A 24,575-nucleotide genomic window follows, 5' to 3' on the forward strand; every position below is an offset into this window, starting at 1 on the left:
GGGTCAAAAAATTCAGATTTGATGCGCTTTCACCTGCAGTGTGAACGTAGCCTTAGAGTTTATGTTTAAACTCAAGATTTTTTAATATGCTTTTTGGAATCGGTCAGTTAGTAATTGTTAACTGACCATGAATATGAATGTGAGCGGCATAAATGGCTTTCTATCTCTGTCTGTTGTGACAGATTAACGACCAAACATACATTCTCAGTGATGGGTACATAAGGGTGTCCATAAGTGCAACACGACACCCTATGCCGCAGGTGGATGATGGATTTTGTAATCGTATCACCAGACCTGCGGCCATATGCTCTGGACACTCGGATAAAGAGAGGGGCTGAGCTGTCAACTGATCACCACCTGGTGGTGAGTTGGATCAGGTGGTGGGTGAGGATGCAGGACAGACTTGGTGCAACTAAACGTATAGTGAGGGTGCGCTGGGAATGCCTGGCAGAGGCTGCGAGATCTTCAACACATACCTCTGGCAGAGTTTCAACAGCATTCTGAGGGAGACTGAGGACGTTGAGTCTGAATGGACCATGTTCAGCACCTCCACTGCCAAAGCTGCTGCAGACAGGCAGCAAGGTGGTTGGTGGTTGGTGCCTTGCGGCCGCAAGGTGGTTGGCACCTGTCATGGTAACCCCTTAACCAAATGGTGGACACCAGAGGTGAAGGGAGCTACCCGGCTGAAGAAGGAGTCCTATTGGGCTTGGTTAGCCTATGGGACTTTGGAGGCAGCTGATAGTTACCAAAAGGCCAAGTGGAACACAGCTTGGGCAGTAGCTGAAGCAAAAACCTAGGTGTGGGAGAAGTTCGTGGGAGGCCATGGAAAAAGACTTTTAGGCTGCCTTGAAGAGATTCCGGCAAACCATCAGGCAACTCAGGATGGGAAAGTGGTGCTTTACCTGCACTGTGAATAGTGAGGGTCAAGCACTGCTGACTTCAACTGAGAACATTGTTGGGTGAACAAGATGGAACAAGATCGTGAATGCAAGCGGCAGAAATGAGCTTCCTCCACAGGGTGGCTGGCCTCTCCCTTAGAGATAGCATTCAGCCATCCAGGAGAGGCTCAGAGTAGAGCCACTGCTCCTCCACATTGAAAGGAGCCAGCTGAGGTAGTTCGGGCATCTGAAAAGGATGCCTCCTGGGCACAGTGTTCCAGGCATGTCTTACTGGGAGGAGGCCCCAGGGTAGACCCAGGACAGGAGAGATTATATCTCTCAGCAGGCCTGGGACCGCCTTGGTGTTGGAGGAGGTGGCTGGGGAGAGGGAAGTCTGGGCTTCTCTGATTAGGCTACTGCCCCCGCGACCTGGTACCAGATAAGCAGAAGAAGACTGATGGATGGATGGATGGAGGATGGATGGATGGATGGATGGATGGATCAGACTTTGTGGGATGTCAATGTTTTCCTTCTTCTCATATTGTTCCACTTTCCAGCCTCCATTGTAAAATAATTAAAACAAGCAAAACCACCGAAAGTGTTTTTAGAATAAAATAAAAGGTTTTGGGGGTGGAGAGATTAGGAAAAGAGAAAAGATAAGTAAATATCTTTATACAGAGAGAAATCTGGCCAAGTTATAGAGAAAGAACAGAATTCCATTTGAGGATTCAATGCAGTAATCCCTCTTTTTTCATTCACAACCCCTACTGTCTCTCCATCTCTGGTCCATAGCACGACAGAGCTGCTGTCATTAATTTTGTAGAATGGAGTGAAGATGAGAGAGGCAGCGAGTCACAATTTTCACAGCCACATATATGGAGCAAGGCCCACTTTCATCTCTCCCAGACAAAAACACAAAGATACTATCTGTTATGCCTGAAACCCATTTCTTTGTAACATTAGGGGCTGAAATGGGGTCCTTCAAAAGACCCGTGGGTCTGGAATCATAAAAAGTCTATGTGGCACTGACTGATTCACCTTCACCTTAGTGTTTTGAATCACCATCTACTAAGGAGAAACTGAGCACAGTGATGAGCAAGATGGTTCCAGTGAAAAAGACTATATTGACTGTTTTGAAGCAATTCTTCATAAGTCAACAAATAAAATTCTTTGAAGTAAATTTCAGTAAGCAGCACACTGCACTGAATTAGAATCAGAATACTTTATTAATCTCAGAGGAAATTATGTGGTCACAGTTGCTCCAAGACAGTAAGAACATATAATAACTAGGGATGGGTACCGGTTCTGACATAAACGGTAGTAACCAGACTGAAAAGCAGCTCACATTTCGGTGCTTTTTTTTTCCTGAGATGTCATACACTTTGGATTCCAGCCAATCATTTTACCTTTGCGAGCGTAGTAGGCGGGCCCAGGTACGTACGTTCTTTTAGAGCAGAGCTACAGATTAAAAACACCCAAAGTGAAGCGGTCAAAGTCTGGCTGTACTTCACAGCAAAAGATGCAAACTCAGCAGCCTGCAACAAGTGCTTTAAGGTGATACTGTGATACTGTCAAAGGAGGTAACACCTCGAATCCGATGAAACACCTGGCGACGTATAACATTTTGTTAAAAGCTGAGAAATGCGCCGTATTTGATAGCTTGCTGCGAGACCTCACACCGAGCACATCTACTGCGCGTGGGTTGCCTGTTATCTGACCCGGAGTTAGCAACATCCCCCAAGAACCCGAAGAGGAGAGTTCTGGCTCCTAGCCCTGCCAGTGTAGCAGAAATGATGACGGATGATGATGCAGCAGCAGCCGTTCTTCGTGAGTAGCTTCATGTTGTTCGTGTGTAATTTACGTTGAGTAGGCTAACCACGTTATTACATTAATGCATGTAAGGTGAACTAGCAAACATCATCATAGCTACATGCAGCTGTCTTCTTGTTTGATGGCAGATACTCCCTTCACCCTGGCCAAAAAGGCTAAAATGACCAAAGAAAAAGTGGAAAACAGTTACACATGAGAGGTTTTTGGACAAAGTTTGTGTTTTTTCCATTGTTTAAGCACTGCTTCCAGCCAAGAGTGATACCATATATGCCCCATAGCTGCAGAAAAGGCTAACATTGTTATCTTTTTACAAAAAACAGCTGAACATGAGAGGTTTTTGGACCAATTTTGTGTTCTTCATTCTTTAAGCACCGGTTCGAGCACCGTTTAAGCACCAGTTTGGTACTGGTATAGGATAAAACCTAAACAATACCCATCTCTAATAATAACAAGTTAAAGTACCAATTAAATCATACAGTATTTATTACACTATTACCAAATATTACAAAACAGCTCTAATAAATACAAAAAGCTCTGAAATATAAATATCCCTCTCTGTTACAAAAAATTGAATATAGTTGGGGCTAATTTGTTGGCAGTTAAAAATACAGTTTAACTTCTGATGAAATTCTCAAGTCGACTTTTAAGTCATTAATTAATCCATCTAAATTCCAAATAAAAAACACCGACAAACGTTTTGAATGCCAAACCAAGACTATGTACAGCTATATCAATTTACAAACTATTATTGACTAAAATGATGTTCAAGTACAATTTCAGTTTTTGTTTTTATTGCAACACATGTAGTTACTCTCATGTACAACAGATAGGGATTAAAGGAAAAAAAATAGTGTCCGTGCTAGAAGAGGAATCATTTCCTTAATTTCCTGTGTTTACACATACACGCACGTGCGCACACACACACACACACGCACGCACGCACGCACGCACACACACACACACACACACACACTACTTTTAACTCCAAAGCATCTACTGAACAAGTTGTGCATCCTGAGTAGCTGCATGTGACTGTTCAGACAACATCTGTGTTTCTGAACCAGTGAGCTCACATCACTCCACTTTTCTTCTTGCTCTTGCCAGGGTGTCTGAATTCTCTTACACAGTGAAAACTAGCTAATGCTTGCTTTAACCTTGAGCGGGGGTAGTGAGAAGGCAATCTGCAAGCACTCACAGACTGTCTGTCTACCTGCGTGGAGATGATTTGTCATAGGCAGTGTCAAAAACTTGTGATACAACCGGTTGGTGGGCTACTCTTGCTTATGTGGTTGGTCTGTTGGCTGGATGTAGAAAAATGCAAAGATGAAAGACAGAATTTAAAACTGATTGTTAAAACAATAAAAAACAAAACAAAAAAACACCCACAGTCACTGTCTGTACTTTTGATGCTGTATTTTTTATTTTTGATCTATTTTTTTGTACTTCTCCCATTCTTGTTGAACTCCAGCGTTTCTCCCTTCCCTGTTCTGGGCCAATTGTGAACCAGTCAGCATTTGACTGGTGATATACACGTCGAGCAACTTGCGTTTTGGATTCTGAGGGATAGCTTAAGAGTGCAGGAAATTTACGGAAATCTGTATGCAGCTGGACGTGTTTGCAGGACCATAAACTACATTTGAGTTCACAGTCAAGTCTGCATTGTTGTTTTCCTGCCATGACACACATGGCACGCTCATAGAAACTTTCTCTCTCCTTGTTAACAATCCTAGTTTGTCCATCTTGCCTAACATTCCCCATTATTATCGACAAAAGCACTGGCCAGAGCTTTCTCTTCCTCAGTCATCTTCCTTTTTGAAAAACTCCAAGATCCAAAAGTGGCCAATAGCATGCTGTTGTGGGAGTTATGGCATATGCCAATGCTGCAATGGTCAGCCAGTTAGTCAGCCAATAAGCAAGCTGTTTGATCCTGCTGCTGCAGTGTTCAACCATTGTCTATGCATGCTAACTGTATGCCTCTTAGCTTTTTGCCTAAGAATTATACACAAAGATTTTTTTTAAAGAAGAAGAAAACAGACTAACACACATTAACTTCTTAAAGAGGCAGGCTGCCATTTCCAACTCTGTTTTAGACCAAACTTCAAATTTGCAAAGAAAATACGTATTTTAAGATCTCTCCATGTTAAGCCAAAAGTTAAAAAATTTAATTTATTTAAAAGCCCTCTTTCTTGCTATTTTCCAGACATTTCAGCCGCACCTCACAGCCCTGATCAATGGATAAAAATCACAATTAGTTTTTTTTTCTGAAAAAAGTCTAAATAAATATCATTTAATATGCATTCCTTGGAAAAATGTACTTGCAGCATATTTTCATATATTTCCTTCTTAGGTTTTCAATTTAAAATCCTTAAAGGCTGATTTAAGCAATAGTGAATGTTTTGATAAATCAGTGACTGATGAAAGCATTTTGTTTTTAACGGTGTCTATATGAACCTAGCCAACATCTTTGTTTAGCTGAGTTTGTAGTAAGCTGTTTCCTCCGATGCTCCTTAGTCATTTAGTAAGATTAGAAGAACATGCATGGCACACTCTTTATGATGCATATCAACTCTCCTCAAACTGTGAAAAATCATTGTGGTGCATTTAACATGTATGTATGTATTAGGTTTGTTTAATTTGCTTTTTCATCTGAATGTCCTATTATTAACATTCAAAATAAATACCAATAAAATCCTGGCTTCAGTGACAGCTGTATAAGTTTTGCTTTAGTTTCTATAGAAATGTATTTTTATTTATTACATGTACACATGATTTTGAACATAAAAAATAAGGAGAAAATACTTTACGGCAATATGATGACATACAAAAAAACACAAGCCTTAAATCAATATATGGCAGGTTTAGAAGCAATAATGTTGTTCCCTGGGAGGGGAAAAAAGACTGCAAAAGAATGGCTTTTCCTTGAAGCCAGCTCTATTTCCACTGCTGGGAACACTGCTGATTCTGCGCTGTGTTCCACATGGCTGCCCTCCTTCACCAAGCTGACAGCCACAAAAATGAGTGTTTACTGCTCTCCGGCAGAGCAAGATGGGCCTCTCCACTCCAACAGGTCGAGAGGAGGCACCTCAGCATGGTAGAAGCTGGATGAAGATGAAGGGGGGCCTAGGTGATACAGAGCTGAAGGGAGTAGGAAGGCGACACAGATAGGTGGGTTTAGAAAGTGGCAACTGGCAACATTGGCACCAGTTCAACATCAGTTGTTGTTCAATCAGGTTCTCACCAACACATTGCATAAATGCTTGCTCTGCTCTGAGGTCAACCTTATCTGCCATGTAGTTAATTTAAGTTTTAAAATACATCACCACTGTCACACTGCGTCACAAATGCCTTATAAGACATATCCTGTATCAGTTACAGGTGACTTTGTATTTTTCTACGTAAATATACACCCAAGCAACAACAAAATCCCAAACAAACAAAACCAGGAAACAAGTTAACTTTCCAAGATATCTTTGTCATTTACAGTATGTTCAAATTAACTTCATCTGATGATGTGTACCTTAAATCCTTTTCAGATAGTCAGTTATATGTTACATCATCTGGGGACTCATCACCACTGGTAAGCCTGGAAATGGAAACGAAGCTTCTAATGTGGCTAATGTTTTAAAAAAGTAATGTAATGTGTGTGTGAATGGGTGAATGACTGAATGTAGTGTAAAGCGCTTTGGGGTCCTATGGACTAGAAAAGCGCTATACAAATGCAGGCCATTTACCATTTACAGCCATTATCCACAAATGGCGAGAACATGGAACAGTGCTGAACCTTGCCAGGAGTGAACGGCCGACCAAAATTACGCCAAGAGTGCAACAACATCCAAATAACTGCATGCCTCACTTGCCTTAGTTAAGGTCAGTGTTAATGACTCCACCATATGAAAGAGACTGGGCAAAAATAATCTGCATGGCAGAACTCCAAGACAAAAGCTACTGCTGAGCAAAAGGAACATAAAGACTCGTCTCAGTTTTGCTAGAAAACACCCAAGACTTTGGGGAAAATATTATGTGGAATGATGAAACAGAAGTTGAACGTTTTGGAAGGTGTGTGTCCTATTACATCTGGAGTAAAAGTAACACAACATTTCAGAAAAGGACCATCATACCAACAGTAAAATATGGTGGTGGTATTAAATTAATGCATGGTGGAACTTGATTAATGAAAACATTCTTGGCAAATGCTTTCGCTTTCGTCCGTCTTGCGCCGGTCCAAGAATTTCACCTCTAGCGGCACAATACGGGGCTGTTTTGCTGCCTCAGGACCTGGAAGACATGCTGTGGTAAATGGCACCATGAATTATGCTGTCTATCCAAACAACCTGAAGAATGTCCAGTCGTCTGTTTGTGACCTCAAGCTGAAGCGCACTTGGGTTCTGCAGCAGGAACAATGACCCAGAACACACCAGCAAGTCCACCTCTGAATGGTTTAAGAAAAACTTTAGAAAAAACTTTGGAGTGCCCTAGTCAAAGTCCAGACCTGAATCTATTTGGGATGCCTTGGCATGACCGCAAAAAGGTAGTTCATGCTCAAACCTTCCAATTTGGCTAAATTACAGCAATTTTGCAAAGATGAGTGGGCCAAAATTCCTCCACAGCACTGACAAAGGCTGATTGCCAGTTATCACACTTGATTGCAGTTGTTGCTGCTATTGTTATTAGGTTAGGTGGCAATCCCTTTTTCACACAGGGCCATGTAGGTTTGGATTTTTCCCCTTAATAATAAACACCCTCATTTAAAAACTGAATTTTGTGTTTACTTGTGTTATCTTTATCTAACATTTAAATTTGTTTGATGATTTGAAACATTTATGTGTGACAAACGTACAAACAAAATAGGAAAGCAGGAAGGGGACAAACACACTTTCACACCACTGTAGATAGATGTTCATGAACGGAGTCTGAAGCAGACCGTTTTTATTACTGTGGTCAATGTAAAAACTCTAAATTAATTATAAACTTAAACAAAACAAGTTTAGAACGTAAGAATATTCGAACTTTTAAATAAAAGTAATACGCCCAGTATTCTCAGTCTTATGTTTCCTGTTCAGACACAGGTGTTTGACAGGTGAATCAAACAATACAAAAGGTGTGTCTCAAAATTAAATTCCCCTTCTACTTAGTGCTTAATGTGTTTCCATTTAACTTCAGTATTAAATATGAAACAGTCTCAACATGCAACAACACAAAATGTTGTCAATGTATAAAATAATAAATATTTCTAAGAAAGCAGTTTACTTTGATGACAGAGTCTTTCTACTCTCCTGCAGGCTCCCAGCTGCAGAGCATCACACCTCTTTTAGGACCATTTGCAAACCTTCAAACAGAGAAAGAGGCAAATCTGTTACGTTTACTGGGATGAGCAGCAAACGTTCAAGGTTGAGGGGTGGCTGTAGCTCAGGAGGTAGAGCAGATCATCTTATAATTGGACAGTTGGTGGTTTAATCCCTGTTTGCTTCACTTTGCATGCTAAATATCCTTAGGTGAGATACTCCCGAGTCTGTTTCTCCATCAAAGAGTGAATGTTAGATAGAAAGCACTTACAGATAGAAAAAAGTGAATGAGGCATGTTGTATAAAGCACTCTGAGTGCTGACATAGAGTAGAAGAATAATATATATCTATATCTATATACATATATAAGAACCAGTCTGAGATTAAGGCCTTTATACACTGGATATGTGAAATATATTATTATATGATTTTTCATGCACAATATTTTGTGCATGAAAAATCTGAAATTGGGACTTCTTGATCCTGCTCTTCACAATGAATGCATTATTTAGCGGGATAAATTTGCAGGTAAAATTAAAATTTGAATAATCAGATCTGACCAATCAGACAATCTGACCAATCAGCTACAGTGCACGTGTTGCTAAATGCAACAAACAACAAATGCAAGACAAAAGTTCAAACTGTCATCCGGAAATATGTACAAAAGTGGTCGTGGTATAAGTTCTCCCCGCTGCTGCCATCTCCTATCTTGTTTTGATGAACTCGGAATGTCCACTTTCTAAGGATACTTTTTTGGAAGTAGTGTAAGTAAGTAATGCTTCCGGTGTGTATAGAGGTTACACGACATGTTCGGATCTGAAAAATTCAGAATTTCACGTTGGTTTTTTTTGCAGTGTGTTCAGTGTACCCTTAAGAGGTAATAGATATGCACAGATGAGCAAGCTCTGTAATATGTTTTAGAGTAATATGTCTCACAGGTTCTGTGAGTGAAGGTTAAGATGGTTGTTTTCAGTCCTGGAGTGTGGCTCTTCTCTATCATTCCATCACAATAGCACCTTCGATTACTAAGCCAATAAACCGTGTGTGAAATTTCTCCCTCTATTCCCTTCGTAACTGCAGGATATAGCAGACAGCTGATCTTTCTTCTTTCAGCTTGTTTAACATGCAGTTAAACAAGCTGAAAGAAGAAGCTGTACAACTGACCTTTGTGTAATTCTGAAGTTAACAATCAGATAAATGGTTACATATAGCAGGAAAAATTCTAAGGTTTTTTTAATTTTAGTTTTTTTTATGAATCTCCTAATGTTCTGAATCTGGTTCATTTATATTTTGTTTAGTTAGGAGAAGTTTTTCTTGTGAAACATTAGCGCTAAGTGGCATTATGAAAGGTTGAAATGGAACCCAGCAGTCTGGGTTCAGTAATTTGCGCAAGAATAGTTTAATTTATGTGGAGAAGCCAGGTATGGACCTGCTCCTTAGCTAGCTAGTTAGCTAGCTAGATCATTCCATACTGTAGCATTCTTTGATTCTTTGTGTTATGGTTATAAAATGGATGACCAGAATAGGACCAGCTTTAACCTGAAACTATCACAGAGGGGATGGTAGTGGTGGTAGGGGGCCTTAGAGAGCTACACTCAGATGTGCTTGTAGCTGTTCGAGGAATCACGCAGCCTGACAAGTGTGAAATTTGAGTAAAGCCAGTGAAGTGAAACGAAAAGGACTGTTGACATCCAGAGAGTAGAGAGAGCCCAGATGAAACACAGGTGCTGTAAAAGACCTTTGAACTTAAGAAGGAAAGGGACACTGGCAGCAACAAGGGTACTCAGGAGGAAAATAAGTCTTACACCTGCCAGAATTGAGGCCATCCTTGCTTTCCCACGTGCAATTTTTAATCAGTAAAGTGCGAGAGAAAGATAGCCACAGGGATTAATCGCAGAAAAACAAACAAACAAGCAGGCTGTATGTTTAGGGGTGAATTTAACTATCATTTTCTAACAGCAAAGCCATTAGAGGAGGGTGTTTAGAAGTGGAATGAAAAGTGGCGGTATCTCACTTTGGTGTGATTAAAATACTCCCCCACTAAGCAATCTGCATATCAGAGCAGTGACCAGAATAATTCAAATATTTGAATTTGGTTCAAAGCGTGGGCGGCATGTGAGAACCGCTTTTGAATCACCAGGAGTAAAAATCCTTCATTTGCCTTTTGTCTAAGAAGAAGAACTCGTAACTGTCCCATGCGTCTTATCAAGGTGTCAGACAAAACCTGGGCAGAACTACACAATGATTTCCGCAACACATAGAAGATAACTGACAGCAGACAAACGTTGATCCAGTTTGAGATGGGCATGCAATCTTGTCCCCTTGAGTCCCTCTTCTTGCTGTGACAGGCAGCCACACAGAATGGCGATAACAAAAAAGTGAATGCAGAGCTGGGAAACCCTGCTGCAGTCTGTGTGGATACATTTCTCTCAGCAGTATGCTGGTTGTGAACAAGCACATCTGAAAATCGAGAAAAGATGATGCTGGTATGACAGATTCACCAGCACTGACAACTTGTACAAATATAGAGTCAAAAGACAGCAGCAGTGCATAGCTGCTGCCTGTAGCCTTTTGTAAAATGACAACCTGAATGGCTTTCTGGTATCATTTTCATATGCTGTTTTTTACCATGTTGTCTGCATAAGATTTAACAGATGAAGAAATGTTTTTGAGTAGCTGACGGTATAGTTGATTCACAATCATACACATTTATTTTTTGATAGATTTTTTACAATTTAAAGTGAATGTTAGATACAATGTTATTTTTGTTTGTTTGTTTGGTTGTTTATTAATGTTGTTAGACAGACCCTGTTAGATTTTGTTACAAAAAAAGCTCTGAAACACGTTAAAGCCTTTGCACAGTGTTTATGCATTTGGAAACTGCTTTTCAGTCAGTCTGCACTCAGTCGGACCCCCTTCAGTTAACACAAACGTGTGTAGTAATGTTCATGATGTCCTAAAGTCTATAAACTCAATTAACGTTACACTACTGTCACACTTATTTTTGATGTAAACTACTCAAAAATTGTGTATGCCAAATTCAACTGAGAGCTCTAAATGCAGCTTCATGACTTTTACCTGCCTTATTAGCAGTGAAAGCAATAAAGCTTTAATTCAAGCAGATAAGAAAAGTTCCACTAAGATATAATAATGCTGCATAAATATGTATATGTGTATTTTATAAATACATAATCAATATACAAAGACTTTTGATGGCAAAGGTTTCACTGTGTTACAGTATTACTTCTTTATTCCATCTGGCTGAAACTAACCAGAAGCATGTATTTACATTCACAAAAAATTGCAGAGCTCTACTTCAGCTGTGATGAAAACATTCTTAATTCATGCCAGCAAAGTTCTGGGTCTAACTCAAGAAAGCAAACACAATTACCAAATCAATTATGTTCCGCTGATTACTCTTGATTTATAATTACTGAGCTCAGGGCCCACTCTGCTTTTCAGCATTAATTCAATAAGCTTGTGTGCACGGCAAACTGCTTTGCACTCAGTCTGAGTTGATTGGCTTGATTGGCGGTTGGCAGGCTGTTGGCAGGTTCAGGTCCATGTCCTTTATTGCCTGTCTAACAAACAAGAAGGCCCATACTTATACAGTTGGACTGGCAATCTGAGATAGCAGAAGTTTACACAGTGGGAGTGCTGGAAACAGAAGCTACTTTGCACTGGTGAGATGAGCAGTGAGAAAAGCAAGACAAAAGACACAGCTCTGAAAACAAACTATGGTAGGAATGGCTTTCTATCAGTTCTTTTTTGGACTAGCACATTATGGGCAGGCAGAGAGTTGTCAATAGTGTGTGTGTGTGTGTGTGTATATATATATATATATATATATTTATATATATATGAGAGAGAGAGAGAGAGTCCTCCTCAAAGACAAGTCACAGGAGTCACAGGAGGACAGAAGTATATCACAATTTGAAAGGAGAGCAACAATAGATCAGTTACAGACTGAATAAATAATTCAGTCTGCAGCATCAGCAAAGCAGATTTTTATGAAGCCTCAGAAGACAAGGTGACACCTGCAAGGAAAAATCACTCTGTCAACTTCATGTAACTCAAAATGTGATTTTTTTCACATGACATTACTCTGTCAAAAAATAAGCATTTTAATAAAAGGAAATTTTTAACTCACAAAGTTGAAAAGAGGACAAATAAGTCTTTCAAGGACTGCAAGTCCTTGTCCCAGTGTGAACAACTCACCCAGGAGGCATTCACGAGGCATATATCAGATACCCAAACCACCTCAACTGGCTTCTTTCGATTTGGAGGACCAGCAACTCTACTCTTGAGTCCCTTGAGTCCAGGGTGGCTGGCCTCTCCATCTCTAAGTGAGAGGCCAGCCACCCTTCGGAGGAAGCCCATTTCCACCGCTTGTATCCACAATCTCGCTATTTTGGTCACTACCCACAGCTAGAGACCATAGGTGAAGGTAGCAACATAGATCGACTGGTAAATTTAGAGCTTCTCTTTTCTAACCAAACACAATGCTGAAATAGCCCAAAAAGTGTGACACCTTAAGAAGCTGATCGTAGACAACATTTTTACAAATGACATTGAAAATAAGACTGTAAGTGGACTCCTGATTAACGACATAAGTGACCATCTTCCAATTTTTACAATCTATGATAGGAATTACAAGATCAATAAAATGGACAGTAAAAAAGAGTACAGGCGAGTAAGAACAGAAGAAAGAATGAATGCATTTAAAAAAGATTTATTGAAAGAGAACTGGGGTGAAGTATATCAGGAACATGACGTTAATAGTGCGTATAATGAATTCCTTAGAATATTTACATTACTGTACAATACCAACTGTCCAATAAAGCAATATAGTAGGAAACATAAATATATGAGCTGTCCATGGATAACAAAAGGTCTGCAAAATGCATGTATAAAGAAAAATGCTCTATACAGAGATTTCTTAAGAAAGAGAACTAAAGATTCTGAAATCAGATACAAAAGATATAAAAATAGGTTAACTAATATACTTAGATATAGTAAAAAGGAATACTATATGAAGCAATTAGATATAAATAGAAATAATAATAAAAGATTATGGGAAATACTGAACAGTGTTATAAAATGTGGGACTGGACAAAAGAACTATCCCAAGTATTTCATTTGTAATGACCATGAAGAATATAATATGGATGTTGTGGCAAATAGTCTCAATGAATTCTTTGTAACTGCTGGACCAAATTTAGCAAGAACAATCACTCATCCTGGGAAAGCACAGGAAAAACCAGATACACTGATAGACAGAAATCCATATTCTATGTTTCTCACAGACGTTGATGAAAATGAAGTTTTTGAGATTGTTAAAAAATGTAAAAATCAGAAATCTTTGGATTGTAATGATATTGATATGATAGTGGTTAAAAGAGTCATTGAGGCTATTATAAAACCATTTACATACATCTGTAATTTATCATTTCAAACTGGTCGATTTCCAGACAGAATGAAAATAGCTAAAGTTATACCTCTATACAAATCTGGAAACAAACACCATTTCACAAACTACAGGCCTGTCTCTTTACTACCTCAATTCTCAAAAGTTCTTGAAAAACTGTTTAAAAACAGACTGGAAAAATTTATAGATAAACATAAACTACTCACGAGAGTCAATAGGGTTTCAGATCAAGCAGATCAACATCATCGGCACTATTAGATTCAATAGAATACATCACAAATTCCATAGACAAAAAGCAATATGTGGCTGGGTTATTCATAGACTTGACACAATACATCATGATATATTAATAAGAAAACTGGAATGTTATGGTGTCAGAGGGGTAGCTTTAGATTGGGTCCGGAGTTATTTAATGACAGGAAGCAGTTTGTGAAAATAAATGGTGGTTGCTCCTTATGTATGGACATTGCTTGTGGTGTACCCCAAGGGTCAGTTTTGGGTCCAAAATTCTTCAACTTGTACATTAACGACATCTGTAAAGTGTCCAAAGTATTAAAAATGGTTCTCTTTGCTGACGATACAAACATCTTCTACTCTGGTGATGATCTGCAGAATTTATTGGAGGATATGACTAATGAAATAAGTAAAGTGAAGTTCTGGCTTGATAAAAATAAATTATCATTAAATTTGAATAAATCTAAACTGATGTTATTTGGAAATAGTAGTTTAAATACAAATGCAAAGATTCAAATAAATGGTGTTGATATTGAAAGAGTCAGTGAAAATAAATTTCTGGGGGTAATAATAGATGAAAAACTTAACTGGAGAGCTCACGTAAGATATATTCATTCCATAGTAACACGAAGCATTGCAATACTCAACAAGGCAAAGCAGGAATTAGACAGAACATTACTTCATATTCTCTACTGTTCACTGGTTTCACCATACTTAAGCCATTGTGCAGAGGTCTGGGGCAACAACTATAAAACCACATTACATTCACGTTTTACTCTTCAAAAAAAAAGCAGTTCGAATCATCCACAGTGCAGGTTACAGGAACATACAGACTCACTATTTTTGCACTGAAATATTGATATCTTGTGAAATTCCAAACAGCACAAATTCTATTCAAAGCAAAAAATAATGAACTGCCAGGTAATACTCAGAGTATGTTTTTTGGTTTTTTGGTTTTTTTTGAACGAAGGAAGCTATAATTTAAGGGGTTTTTGTAACTTCATAACAGGGAAGGTACGTACTACAAGAAAAGGCTTTTGTGTTTCTGTTCATGGAGTGAAACTGTGGAACAGTCTGAATATGGAATTGAAGCAATGTCCAAACATAAAACTGTTCAAAAAGAGTTATAAAAATATGATCTTCTCGAACTACAAAGAAAGGAAACATATTGAAATTAAGTGAATGTCTCTATTTAAAAAAAATTATGATGTGATATTGTAGTATATAGTATATATTATATCAGAAATCTGTTGACTATTCTTATTACAGATTATATCGTGAGGAAGCTGACTAAATATTAACTTATGGTAAAGGGATGGGATTAAATAAGTGTGTACTTCTTCCCACTCCCTTTCAACATGTAAATGAATCAGAACAGTAGCAATATTGAAATGTATTGACTTTTGTATAGTATTTTTTTCTCTCTTATTTTAAATGTACCTGTATACTGTTTACATGTTTGAAATAAATTAACAATCAATCAGTCAAGTTGTTCTGACTTCTATCTTCTGTCAACATCTCACACATACACACACACAGCACTCACAGCAAGGCAATGGAGACATTACGGTGAGTGATGGGCCACACCAGGCTCTCTACTCCACCACCTGTGCACATTAGAGACAACTCCATTTGCTCAGCACACCTCAGCAACACTCCTATAGTGAAAAAATACATGTACAGCAAAGAATTTGGATTCCACAATTCTGACAGTTAAAAGTCAATGTGTATATGTTCTGTTCTTTTTTATTGTCATCTTTTGTAAAGATGTTTTAGTCCAATATCATCTTGTTTCATCCACCAGACTAAGCATTGTCAGCTTCATTAGACACCTAAATGACAAGTTCATATATCCATACCGTGACTTGGTATTCTTCTTACACAGACACCCTGCTGCTGGCTCATCTAAAGTCTGCATGCATTTCTAGCTGCCTGACCACATCAGTATATTGACTTTGAGTACTTGCTATGGAGCAAGCCCCAAAAACACTCCTGGCTTCCATCACAGAAGAATCCTTCTACGTTAACGCCACAGAAATGCTTTTAGGACCAAATAGCTGCAAAACACTGGAACAGCCACATATTCAAAATGTGGGGCTTTCTTTAAAAAAACCTTCCCAACAAATACTTTTCTTTAATTTTCTTCTAAAGGTGAGTAAGTAGAAATTTAAGCAGTCACCTGACTCACTTGTCCCTGCACCAAAGTAATAATATTTTTTTACACCTACCTATTAATTTCTTTTACCTAATGTCCTATTGTGAAATTATATTCCCCCAATATTTACTGCTATAGATGCTATCTGTGATCGTTTCAGTCATCTCAAGTTTACTTAGAGCAGGATAAAGAAAACAGAATAAGTTTGCGGTGAAAGCTTTGTGCTTTACTTATAATGTATTTTGTGGACAGTCACAGTACCTGGTGGTTATGCTTAAGAATGTAATGATAGGTCAAAGTATGGCTAGTGCGTCATACCTTGGACTGACATGAGCTCGTTTTAATTATGATGCAGTGTACATGCTTCCAAAAATACATTTACATTTTTTACATTTGAAGAGAAAAATCTCATAAAATGACGAAATGGAGCCTAACAGGCAGTAAGTAATCAACAGTTCACAGCTATAGAGGAAACACAGGTGCCCAAACAGAAGTTAAGTAATGCTGCTGTTTTGTCTCAGTAAACACAAGAGCCTTAATGGGATTTCACGATTATCTTCCAAAGCTAGATACTGCAAATCTCCTACAGAGCCCTGAGTACAGGTAGTGAATGATAATGAAAACACAGGCACAGGCTGTAGAACTGGTCAAAAGACAAATTAAGTTGCAAACACTGCTCTATGGTCAAATTGTCTGTGTCCACTGAACAGGGAAAGAAATGTTACTTAGCCAAATTGGGACTGGAAAGAAATGCATGGCAAAGGAAAACCCTGAACACTTGTTCCCTACAATGAAGTGATCTGGTGCCTCCATGAAATATATATTATATCATAATTATATGCATATATGTATTTCATTAGGGTAGGTAAGGGTTACTTTCCAGAGTATTCTTGTGCCTTTGCTGCTATAAAAAAACATCCCAGAAATTTTGCTAAATATTCCATCTACACAGTTTGATAATAATATGCCCTATAAATACAATATACTGATTATCACAAGGATAATATCACAGTGAGACAATATGTAACAGACTGTAGATGTATCAAGTTTGCTCACGAAGTACTAGCAAGAGCTGCTATTTCACCAGTGTAGACATACACTCTGTTTTGTTTGTGTCTTTGTTTTTTTCAGCTCTGACAATACATGTATACACTCGGTTGGCCTCAAAGTCTTTTCTCATTTCTGTGTTATGTCTGTCATGTCTGCTCTGCTTTTCCTGAGAAAGATTAATTCTTGGATTTCTTACCTTGATATATTTATAATCATATTTGAATCATTTAAAGCTTTTCAGAAAAATATTTACCTTTTGCAGTTCTTCAGCAAATATCCACTAATGTCACTTGCCTGTTAATGATAGTTTAAATAAAAGACAAAACGCTAATGTCTGCAAAGTGATGTGACTTGACAGCTAATAAATAAACATTTGTGTAGAATTTAGTCTGGAGATTTAACTATGTAACAGGGAAATACTGCAAAAAGACTTATTTGTCCATGTTTGTCTTATCTTGAGTTTTTCCAGTAGAACACTGTGGGTCATCTCTCGGTCATTAGAACACCACATTAGAAGCTTCATTTAAAGTCCAGCTAGTGTTAGTGAGCTGTGTTTAAGGTATGAGTAAAGTCCTCTGGATCTGTGCACTGTGCAATGATTCCCTTTAATTAAAGAGAGTACTGAGCCGACCAGAGGTCTCAAGGGAAAATCCACTGGTCACAGTCAGCTCAAAAAGTCAAACACTGTCACAAGCCAAAGATCTGCTGTAAAGCTCATTAATCTAGTGCAACCTATTTACTGTGAGCCCAAATCCCACCTTTAGGGATTTTGGCTGACCAGTATTCCTTATAATGATATTTGACCTAAAATTTTCAGGGAGATGTAGCGCCTCTCTTTTCACACTATTAAATCAGAAGTCCACCTAGTGCAAGGATGTCAAACTAATTATACATCATGGGTTGCATATATCCCACTTTGATATTAAGTGGACTAGAGCACTAAATCTCACTTTCCAATAAATGTAAAGTTTAAATACACATTTAGCTACAAACAGCTTTCTAATCTATCATATCACTCTATGTCACCCTATGAATTAATTAACCGATATAAATTCCTACTAATGACTGGACAAAGCCTAATTGAAAGACAACAGAGAGTTACTAATCACAACAGCAAAGGAACAAGCTCTGAGCACAAGATCCATAGAGCCTGGGGTCTACCACATCAGACAAGACCCCAGGTGCAGGCTGTGTAAAGATGCCCCTGAGACAATCCAGCACATAACAGCACAGTGCAAGATACTAGCAAGCAGGGCATACATGGAACCCCATAACCAAGTGGCCGAGATAGTATACAGAAACATCTGTGTTGAATATGGCCTGGAAGTCCCGAGGTCAAAATGGGAGAATCCTCTATGGTGGTTGAGAATGACAGAACTAACATCCTGTGGGACTTTGTGATACAGACAAACAAGCTGGCAAAGATTCTGTGCAGGACCCTCAAGCTCTTCCAACTCAAGCCCTTTTGTAGAGGGTCCGAGCTGAAAGGATAAAGACGGCCCGCTCTGCAGTCGGTTGTATTACAAGCTCCATTCTGTCTGACATCACAGGTTAAGTTTATTGCTTTTGCTTTTATGTCATACCAGGAGGTAGGAATATACCATCCCTGATCTGGTGGGCTGCATTTCAAGTGTCAAACCAAATCTGACCTCATATAAAACACACCTGACACCTTGCTGCTGCAACCTTTGCACACCCAAGTCTTTACACTTCTAAATAAAATTCATAAAGTCGATTTCTCCAGCAGTCATTCTGTCTAATTCTGTGTTGAACAACCTGAAGGGTCAACAGTTTAACACAGTTGGAGTCTAACAGAAATTTATGCTTCTAACAAGCGGCTTCTTTTACAGATATAAAATGAACATCAACTGTGTATTGTAAGAACACCTGGACACCAAAAGCTAGACTGAACAGACTTCTTGTATTCAAACTCTTACTCCTTTGTTTAGTGTAACACTTTAGTAGTTAAAGCAGATCAGAATCAAAGCAAGAACACTCATAAGAAATATTTTTTAACATTTCTTCACAGACTGAAGAAAACCAATGAAATATTACTAAAACTGAATTACATTTTAAGTTTGATGACACAGAATGCAGGACACATAAGCTACTGAACAAAAGATAAGCTTTAATAACTGATTTGCAGATTTATTTGAAACAAGAATCCAGAATACAGACATGAAAGAGGAAAGGAACAGAAAGAAACAGAAAACAATTAGTGATGACCAGTGATGGGAATAACGATGTTACTAACGGCGTTACTTTTTTCAGTAATGAGTAATCTAACTAATTACTATTCCTATCGTTACAACGCTGTTACAGTTACTAACAAGAAAATGCGGTCAGTTACTATTTTTCAACAAACAGACGGTTGAAGCTGTGTTCAGTTTATGTCATCTTATATCAGTTGCACGGAAGTAGCTGTAAGTAATCTGGGCGCTACAGCTTTAACCAGCTGCGTGCGCTCCTGCGGACGGTGATCACGATCACTGTCTAGCACAGAGGTTCCCAAACTTTTTTTGCTAGGCCCCTCTTTGTTTTACAAAAAAAATGTTCGCCCCCTACGCGCGCACACACGCACACAAAAACACATCCTCCAACCACACACACCCATATTTTGCTCCATTGCGGTTTATTTCACACCTCAAACATTTGGTGAACAATTAAGCAAATACAAGTAATCTGCAATAAAATAAACTACTAACTCTTTTACGCTACGTCCACACCTACACGGGTATTTTTGAAAACGCAGCAGTTTCGTCCACACGTAAACGGCGTTTCGAATCACCAAAAACTGAGATTAAAAAAAGCTGAGTAGTTGGTCATTACAACAAGTGTTTGTGAACTAAAAATCAAGAATGTGGGATACTGTTTGTCCGTGATTTGAAGAGCCCAGCGCTGCTCCCGACGAAGGGAAAACCAATTCTGCAGGGAGACCTACCTCGGCACTTGTGCAGGTGAAACCAAAGGGAAGATATGCTTCACCATATTTTCTAGTCTTTGGGTTAGAATGAAGTTGGTTTGGAAACATATTCAGCGATGCTTCATCTCCTGCTTTGCGTTTGTGTGGGCGCCCCGTGCTAGCAGTGTCCAAGCGTTGTTTTTCTCCCCCCCCTTTTCATACGCGCCACCCCTGCAATGGCTCTGCGGGCCCCCCCTAGGGGGCGGGCCCCACACTTTGGGAAGATCTGGTCTAGCACAACACACAACACAGACTGATTTCAAAATTACCGGTCATTTCTAAGATTTTAGAAAAGGTTGTGGCTAAGAAGCTTATAGCTGTTCTAGATGAATACAGCGTTCTGGATAAATTCCAATCCCGTTAAATTCAGGATCCAGTTTAAGGTTTTGACCTTGACTTTCAGGGCCCTGCATGGACAAGCACCAACATATATAAGTGAACTTTTGCATCCATGCATTCCCAGCAGGTCCCTGAGGTCATGTGACCAGGGCTTGCTTGCTGTCCAGCACACGAGGCTGAAAACAAAAGGCGACAAAGCTTTTGGAACTGTGGCCCCCAGATTGTGGAACTCTCTCCCTTTGAGCCTGAGATCTGTGGACTCAGTGGTCGCTTTTAAAAAACAGCTAAAAACCCATCTTTTTAAACTTGCTTTTAGTTGATTTTTATTTTTAGGTTTTAGCTTCTGTGAAGCACTTTGTGATTTTTATCTTGAAAGGTGGTATATAAATAAAGTTTTACTTACTTTTACTTACTTACCTGGAGCTAAGGGGGCAAAACAATCGTGTGAGTGCTGCTGTTTGACTGAGGAAGAATAAAGTAGTCGTGGTAAGCCAGTCACACGACCACTTAAAGACAAAGCAACAAGATGATATATACCAGTTTTTAAATTGTGTTGATAGGCCACGTAAAACCACAGTCATGATAAACAATATATACGTGGCGTTTTTACTGTCTAAGGACAGCGCTAGCAAGCACTCTCTGCTTATGACCAACCCCCCCCCCCCCCCCCCCCCCCCCCAAAAAAAAAAAAAAAACAGGGGAAGTTTTAGGAGTGACAGAGAGAGAGAGAGAGAGAGAAGAGAGAGAGAGAGAGAGAGAGAGGGAGAGAGAGAGAGGGAGAGAGAGAAAGGGAGAGCAAGTTTTGAGTTGTGAGAAATTTGTAACATTTAGCATGTTTGGAGTGTGTAGTTAATGTGTTGTCTTGTAGTTAGTGTGTAGTGTTGTGGATAGTTTTGTGTTGTGTGTCAGAACAATGAGGCGACTGCTGTCTCCAGGTAGAAACAGGAGTGATACACCTGCTGCTGTCAGACCTGCAGGTATCAGGCTGTGACGTTCTCCTTTATAGTGGACAGAAATAATTTTTTTGGAGTGGCACAAATAATTTGTGTGGCATCTTATTGAATGCAGAACAGCTGATTGTTATGTAAATAGTTTGAAATGGTTATTTAAAAAATCAAGGTAAAAGGTAAATGGATGCAAATAACTTTGTTGTTTGCAAAACGTGTGCATAGGATTTTAAAATTAACAATTTATATTTGCATTTAAAGTTATCAAATATGATTCATTAAACATGTTTGTGGTTGTTACAGTAAAAGTACTTTTTCTACTCGGATTTTATGTTTTTTGTCTGATTTTAGATCAATTGTGGTAATACAATTGAATAATTAAATAATTTTTAAAGGTAAAATGTGGAGGGAAAATCAAAAGTAGTTAAAAATGGCCAATTATACCCTGGACCAAAGAGGGTTAAACAATTTTTTTAAAGTAACGCAATAGTTACTTTTCAAGTAATTAATTACTTTTAGAATATTGTAACTCAGTTACTAACTCAGTTACTTTTTTGAAGAAGTAACAAGTAACTATAATTAATTACTTTTTCAAAGTAACTTGCCCAACACTGGTGATGACATACAAAACGGGAATAAGATGCAGGTGAAAGTAATCAACAGGTGTCAACAGACAGGAAGCAAAACTAACACAGGACAAAATCTTATTCTCAAAGTAAAACAGAGAAAAACAAGAGAGTAACACTTAACAAGAGAACACAGGGTGTCAAAAGTATAAACACAACCCAAAGACATGCATTTAGTGGGGTTAATCTTTGCTCTCTCTGTGGTAGAGTATCACTTCCTGCTCATGTTCAAACACACAGTCATGTTTTTGTGCAGCTTATCTGTGTAGCCAGTTTAATTAAACTTTAACTTAAAATTTAACTTACAGATAGATTACTTTTTGTTTCATAGTGAGTGCAATCTTCACGTGCTTCATCTGAAGCATACTCTGTGTATTTACTGTGTCTTTAGCGATTTGCTAGCTTAGCTTAGCTCTTAGCCAACTCTCTAGCAGCATGGCCTCTTCATCTGTCCCTCCTGCACTTTCCTGCTCATTGTCCTAGCGGTCATCCTTTGACCGCTAGCTCTCCCCCAGCAGATTGTCACGAACAGGATGGCTGGCTGATGGTGAAGAGGCAGCATAGTCTTAAACAGAAGCCCCTAGTACACCACCAACCTGTTCATGTGTCTAGCCGTTTTTCCCCACTCAGCGACACACCCACTGGGGATCAAACTCTGGTAATTGGTGATTCTGTTCTCAGACATGCGAAGCTAGAGACACTAGCAACCACAGCCAGTTGTCTTCCAGGGGCCAGAGCAGGTGGCATTAAGGGAAATTTAAAACTGTGGCTAAGGGTAAATGTAAATTCAGGAAAATTATAATTCACATTGGCAGTTATGACACCCAGTTGCGTCAATCAGAGGTCACTAAAATTAATTTTGAACCTGTGTCTAACTTTGCCAAAACAATATTGGAGTCTGTAGTTTTCTCTGGTCCCCTCTCCACTCAGACCAGGAGTGACATGTTTATTCGCATGTTCTCCTTAAATTGATGGCTGTCTGAGTGGTGTCCAAAAAACAACGTGGGCTTTATAGATAACTGGAAAACTTTCTGGAGGAAACCTGGTCTTGTTAGGAGACAAGGCATCCATCCTACTTTACACCGAGCAGCTCTCATTTCTAGAAATCTGGCCAAATATATTAAACCCTGCAAAACGTGACTATCCAATAGTTGCAGTCTTACATGCCTCTCTGCAGCTTCTCTCCTCCCATTATCCCCCCAAACCCCCATCCCCTTAGACAAAATCTGGGATCAGACTGTGTTTTAACTAATGGAAAGGTTTCCACATTTATTTTGAAAATTTGACTAATTTTAATTTGGTAGAATTGTGTTCTTTGCTTGCTTTAACCCTTTCACGCATAGTGGTCACTATAGTGGACAGCTATTCAAAGGCTGTTTTCTTGTATTTGTATCAGAGTTGATGGTATACTTGCACATAAACCACTACACTGGACACTAATGTGTCTCTCCATACACATCAATTGTCCACCTGAGTGGACATGTAAAAACCACTCTTTGAAAAGTACATGTTTAAGAAATTGAAGTTTAAGAAATCTTTTTTTCATGCCTAAAAATGAATAAAAATACTTAAGAAAAAAAAAATCCTGATTGAGGTTGTCATGCATGCATGACAGGGTTAAAGTACTTTCTTATTTCTCTCGCATTCTGTTCTGGAACAGTTGATAAGTTCATATATAGGCTCATGACATATTTTAATGGAATGTATGAAATGAAGTGAATACAGACTTAATAGCAATCTTTAATTGCATCAGATATCCTGTTAAATATTGATACATTCACTATATATGGCTTTAAAGCACATTTCCCTGTATGCATTTGCACTTAATTACCATCACTAGATGGTCAATTATTTCATTTTACAATTTTAACTTTCACTGAACCTGATGTTGATGTTTCACTCTGCTTTCTGTCTAAAACTCAAATGATTTTTGGAGTCAAGGTTGCTCAGACTCATCCAGAGGAGACACAAGCAGCTAAGTAGCTGCAGCCCCCCACCACCACCACTCCACTCCACTCCTCTCCCTTTCTTCAGCTGCCACCTATCTCATTTCAAGTGATGACTGGAGCACTAAGACAGCAATCAATCAGGAGTAATATGTTTGACTCAGCTAATCAGTAGCACCATACAGTATATGTAGGCTAAGAAAAGAAGCTCTTAAATGATTGTGAAGCAGACAAGATCAGAACTGCCTGGAGGAAAGAGAGGTCTCCCTGCTATTAATATGAGAAAAGGAGACATCTCCAGGAAGAGGCTGTTTAATTTATATCTTCTGCTTCAAGCCATTATAGACTCCAATTCAAATCTACAGGGAAATAGAACTCTAGGTGATATTGACTGTAAAATCTGTTCAAGATGTCAACAGAAGTATTGCTTTAGTTACTGTAATTTGTAATATCTCAACACAGGCTTTACACTGCTGCTAGGTAAATGTAGTCCTCTATCAGGGTTGATGATGTTTACCCCCAAAAAATCCCACAGTAAAGCTAATTGAAGTCAATCAGTAATGTTGAAGCAAATGACTAATGGTGATCGTAGCAGCATTAACCGCAGCCCAACCAATCATAATCAAGACGCTGCTGATTAACATGCCGTGCTTCTGCATAAACAACCCTAGTGTTGGCTAACAACAGAAAGCACTCTGCATTAAATAACAATTACGTTTGCTAGGAGTGATTCGGCTGCTTTTTTCCATGACAATCAGAATCGTAAACTTGCAAATCTGGTATGTTCTTTAAATACTAACCCAAATTGTTCCCTTGTTTTACTTTTTTGTCCTTTTGGATTTATATGTGTGCATGCAAAAACTGCCCATAATCCTTCAAATATAGCACAGTCAGTGGT

At 38.8% G+C, this 24,575-nt stretch overlaps 1 protein-coding gene and 1 pseudogene across 2 annotated transcripts in view; one reads left to right on the forward strand and one right to left on the reverse strand.

Annotated features, from left to right (window-relative positions):
• The window catches only part of sez6b (seizure related 6 homolog b), a 236,781-nt gene that overhangs the window by 180,821 nt on the left and 31,385 nt on the right, over positions 1–24,575 (reverse strand). The window lies entirely within an intron of this gene.
• Positions 441–22,871, forward strand: LOC143412522 (uncharacterized; annotated as a pseudogene).

This window comes from Maylandia zebra, linkage group LG14, assembly GCF_041146795.1.
Source record: "Maylandia zebra isolate NMK-2024a linkage group LG14, Mzebra_GT3a, whole genome shotgun sequence".
In the NCBI taxonomy this organism is placed as follows: domain Eukaryota; kingdom Metazoa; phylum Chordata; class Actinopteri; order Cichliformes; family Cichlidae; genus Maylandia; species Maylandia zebra.